The sequence below is a fragment of the Rutilus rutilus genome (genome assembly GCF_951802725.1).
Source record: "Rutilus rutilus genome assembly, chromosome: 14".
Lineage (NCBI taxonomy): Eukaryota > Metazoa > Chordata > Actinopteri > Cypriniformes > Leuciscidae > Rutilus > Rutilus rutilus.
This window is the reverse complement of record NC_140219.1, coordinates 23,471,039-23,476,502: the sequence shown is the minus strand read 5'-3', so window position 1 is coordinate 23,476,502 and position 5,464 is coordinate 23,471,039.

Sequence of the window (5,464 nt, the reverse complement as noted above, 5' to 3'; positions counted from 1 at the left end):
GCTACTGCTTCCTCTATGCGACAGAACTCAAAGCTCTATAAATACATTTCTCTATTCAATGGTCTAAAAATAGCCGCTTGTCGGCAGGATCCCTCTATGGCGCCCCCTGTAGGAGCTTTTTGGAACTGCGGCTGCTGTTCCTCTTCCTCCTCTGGGAGGTGGCGTCTCTCACATTACATCAAATCGTGCCCTAGCCCTTCTCTTCCTCTTTGCTAAAGAGCCATGGGGAAATGCTACGGTAATTAGATATATGTATCCCTCACAACATTACATACTATGAAGCATTTCCTAGTCGGAGAGCAAGCAAACCTAACACCCCTATTCTAACTCCCTGCTTTAGATGTTTGTTTGTGTGTGTGTATTAGACGGAGATATAACGGAGGATAAGCCATGCAATAGGGGTTTATAAGTCTGCAGTAAATACTGGTTGTCTTTGTGGCATTGAACAGCCCTAAAGCTTTGTTTTCCAGAAATGGTATTTTTAACATCTTTAAAACAAAAATAATTTATTTAAAGTAAAATTGCATGAGATATTAAAATATTTTCACTAATATATCAATGGCTCAAAGCTAACAGCATTCAGTGGAATTGATGGTTAAAATGGAAAAATTGGGGTTGGGGTAAGAAATTAAGATATATATAAGATATATTCATGTAAAATAAGTCTTACTGCCTTAAATATAACAATTAATTTAGTTTTCCAGTAAATAGCTAAACTGTGTTAAAACGAGGTGCATTTACAGTACTTGAGAAGCAAAATTGCTTAACATATTAAGATGTTTTCTGAGAATAAATCTCTGAATATATCTTATATAATAGCTAATACTTTTTTGTTTTAACCATAAATGATGAAAACAAGGAAAAATAAATTCACAATATATTGACTCAAAATAAGTCTTGATATCTAATGTAAATATTATGCTAATGTTATATTAGAGATTTTAAGTAAATATATTTTTAATTATTTTAGGTAAATGTATTTTAAAATGTTTTACTGTAAAACAAGACAAAAATACTAATTAAGATTTATTTCTGTAGGAGCGCGGGTTTGGTTGCATATTTTATTAAATATCCAGTAAGACTTTTTGTCCCGGCACAATCAGGAATCCTCTTGCTGCCAGAGCCTGAGGTTAGCAAAGAACAGCTTGTGTAAGTTGACCTGTCAAAAGCTGCTGTGTAGAAATAGACACTGTGGCCTTGTCCGGCTTAATGCTCAGACTGTATTTAGTAACTTTTTGGCGCTGGTGTCATGATTGTGTTAGGGCTGTCAGCTGACGTGTGGCACAACCAACTTTAACCCACACCAACGCTTATCTTGGCTAGATGTTAAAGGGTTAGTTCACCCAAAAATGAAAATTCTGTCAGTAATTACTCACCCTCATGTTGTTCCAACCGCGTAAGTCCTTCGTTCATCTTCGGAACACAAATTAAGATATTTTTGATGAAATCTGAGCCTTGTCTCACTCCTCCGTAGGCTGCTAGGTGGCCCAAACTTGCTGGCCCAGAAAAGTTATTAAAGAGATTGTTAATATAGTCCAAGTGACTACAGTGGCTCAATCTTAAGTATATCAAGCGACGAGAATACTTTTTGTGCGCAAAAACAAACAAAAATAACGACTTTATTCCACTATTCATTTCCTTCTCTCTGGGCCTCGTAGTGTTTTTGCGCTGCGCGTCTGTGTTACACGTCATCACGCATCACACACATGACCAGCGTCGGCCAATAGTGAGCCTACGTGGTGACGTGTAACACAGAAGCGCTGCGCAAAAACACTACGTGAACCAACTAGAGGTCCAGAGAGAAGGAAATGAATAGTGGAATAAAGTCGTTATTTTTGTTTGTTTTTGCGCACAAAAAGTATTCTCGTCGCTTGATATACTTAAGATTGAGCCACTGTAGTCACTTGGACTATATTAACGATCTCTTTAATAACTTTTCTGGGCCAGCAAGTTTGGGCCACCTAGCAGCCTATGGAGGAGTGAGACAAGGCTCAGATTTCATCAAAAATATCTTAATTTGTGTTCCGAAAATGAACGAAGGTCTTACGTGGTTGGAACAACATGAGGGTGAGTAATTACTGACAGAATTTTCATTTTTGGGTGAACTAACCCTTTAAAAGCAAAGTATAGGCGATTTGTTCCAGAAAACTTTTTTGTTATGCTGGTTGAAAGTCTCTTCACATCCTGATAGTAATCACTAAGTTAAGTGGTCTAAATGTATTTATATGTATATATATCTCATCTGTTGAAGGTGTAGGACCATAAAATACTTGGCCAATCATTGCATTCGGTCCGAATCAACATGTAGCCTATATTTTCATACCTCCACGCACCCGTCACACGTCATCAGTGCGTTTCATGCTATGAGTTAGACAGACATCAGTCACCGAGCCCCGAAACTGAAACAGCAGCCGCCTTTTACAGTTCATCCTGAACCAAAACAACGAGCTTATGCTATAACTATTGTAATTTAGAAGAGATTCAGAAGAGCAGTTTGTGACTCGAATTCAATGGCAACAGTATCAACGCTGCAATGAATCTGCAGCAGTCAGGTGGTACAGGTCGGTGCTCTTAAAGTTGTTTATGTTCATTATTATTGTAATGTTATGTGCTTTAAGACATGAGGTAGTTTAATGCCGTCACTCGTGATGCTTTTGTTTGCTCCCTGCTGTATCTCATGTGTTTTGAAGGAGGTGTGGTTTTGGAGACGCTCTGAAGGGAGGGTGGGATCTTATGCTTTCAAAGCTAGCTCGCTATTGCTAGCCTACCTTTTAAGCCCAACTGAAGCCCCTCATTACGGGGGACTTGGTGCACAGTTTACACTCAAAGTCCCTTGCGGTCCCAATGCGAAATACAGCAGCTCTTCTCAGACACCTCCTTTAGTGACCTCTGAGCGTGTCTGTGTGAGTGGGAATGTAGACTCAACAGATCACACATCTGTTTATAGGGCTGAACTCTAAGCTTCTTAAGTTCAGAGGTCATGGCCATGCATATCTGACATTAGAGGCTAGTTTATTTTTAGAGGGTACGATGTGGAAAGTCTTGCCATTTTTACATGGAGATAAGTTGTAAATCTTGTCAAGTTATAAAGCTATCTTTTTCAAGTCACGTGGATAAACATCATATTGGCAAATAGAGATGAATGTGTTGACTTTCTGTTGACCTACATGCACACTGGGCCGTTGAACTTTCGTCCAATAGGATTGGCCTTTTAGTGTGAGACCACGTAGTCATGGAGCCCGTCCAGCACAAGCATGCAAGAACAGATCCAAAAAATCAGCTCACTGAGGATCCAAACATGGGGCCTCCATTTGCAGTGGGCTCTGATTTTCCCCAGGTTGGCATAATGTTTTCTCTGGATATCGAAAAACACACTCCTTGCCCTGCGAAATGTTGCATCGGAGTGTCATTTTCCTTAATTTTGTGTATGTGTGAGTTCTGGAGAAGAACCACGTTGAGCGCCACAACCATCAAACTTGAGACTTGCGTAATTTTGCGGCCACCTCTATTTAAACCATGCATATGTGACCAGATCTGTATATAGATTCCTGTCATTCTCTCAGATCTCTCTACCTTTGCTCTTCCCTTTCAAGCTCTTGTAAACAGAGCTGGCCTAGAATGTCAGTGATGTCAGGCATCAACAGGGGGGCGGGTGGGAAACGAAAAGAAAAGGGTGGAGCGGGGTTTGTATATGTTTAGGTGTCATGTTCATGAGTGCTCTAGTTTGTAGCGCATTTTCACCTCTGGCAATCTGATGAGATACTTAATCACTCTTGTCCGATCAACTTACAGGCTGTCAATTATTTTTACTATGTGGATTTCAAATATGTCGCGGCTGAATGCTTTGATCTAAAACGCGTTTCTGTGTGCAAGCTTTCACATCTATATTGACCTCTCCCAGTGTTAGAAACTGCTGTGGTCAACGAGAACAAAAATATTATTATTATTTAAGTATGTTATAGTCATAATGATATATAATAAAGAAATCGGGCCAAATTGTGCAGCCCCACAAACAAGCATAAAACGTTTTTTACACTTTTTATCAGAAATTATCACAAAAATCTCCATTGTTTTCCCCCCCAAATCGTGTAGCCCTAATGCCAGGCTGATTCTTGTCTACTAGCACAAAAACCTCTTCAAGAACGTCAAGTAATTGTTCGATCCCACTCAAGCATGCTGATTGCAATAATCTTAAAAGTTTTATATTGTATCATATTTTTTGGGCTGTCTAGCTGAGAACACTTGGCAAGGCTCAACATATCTTAGCGCCTGAAAGCATTGATTGAAGAAGCCACTCAGCTTTGCAGACGGTATTTGCGCTGCATGATAATGCAGTTTGTGTAGAGACCCTATCCTATCTATTTGAAAACACATAAGGCAGATTATAGCCATAAAGGAAGCTATAGCCACAAATGGGGATCATAATGGCGGTGGGAATGAAGTGACCCATCCGCTCGCCCACGCAGGTAAGATCTGTTGACCTTTCAGAGTCCATTTCACGCCCTCGTATCCAGTGTTCCTGTGGCTGTCATGTTATGGAAACCTGTCCTTCTTCTGATCATCATAAGGACATATGATGCATCTTTGAGAAGAAAGTTCTCCATTTCATTGGGTCGAGGTGTTATAGATGCTTGGCTGACACGGCCTTTTACAGTTCACTAGATTTGTCAAATCATTACTTACCTAGAATCCTCTAATTAATTCAGAGATATTTACACTGTGTATTAATTAGGAAAGCTCATAATATTGGTTGCGTGCTGCTTATTTCTGTTGTGACAATCCCCTCAGTGCTGGCGAAGAGCTGTTATTGCTGGCAGTTCAAATAACAGCAGCCATCATTCTTTGAAAACTGACATGCGCAATCTTTTCATACAAGTGTGAGGAAAATAGCCCTGTCGTTCACCTTCCCAAAGGCGGGCGGCTGGGAAAGTATCCAGGAGGGAGAGGGGAGGGAATACTGCTGCTGCGGATCCCATGTCTTTACCCTGCCCGAGTCTGATCTCACAGTTTGTTTTGAGACACAGTGATCATGTGCCCAACTCCTGTCTTCCCGAATCCATCATTTCCTTTTTTCTTGGGTTAGTAGCTTTTCTCATCCTCACCTTAGTGGGCCTGATGGGAAAACGAATAGACATCATTTGGGTTTAGCTGTTGTTGGTAGACTGTTTTGTTTAGATACACACATGGTGATGTTTTGAGAACTTGCTTGGAGGAACTTTGAGAATGTTCAGAGGAGATTAACAAAGAACAGAATGTAAACACTGAACTGTCTGCCATGGAAACTCAATGGAGCTGCTCCTAACACACTTTCATAAAACGTCAGTAAACCTGTCTGTCCAAAAGCATCTGTCTGTTTCTAATGTGATCTGTTTAGCATTATTGGGAAACATTTTGGTGTGTTATAAATGTAAACTAGATTTTTGCATAAAAGATAACATTTACCACCACAATACTAGGTAGTTTG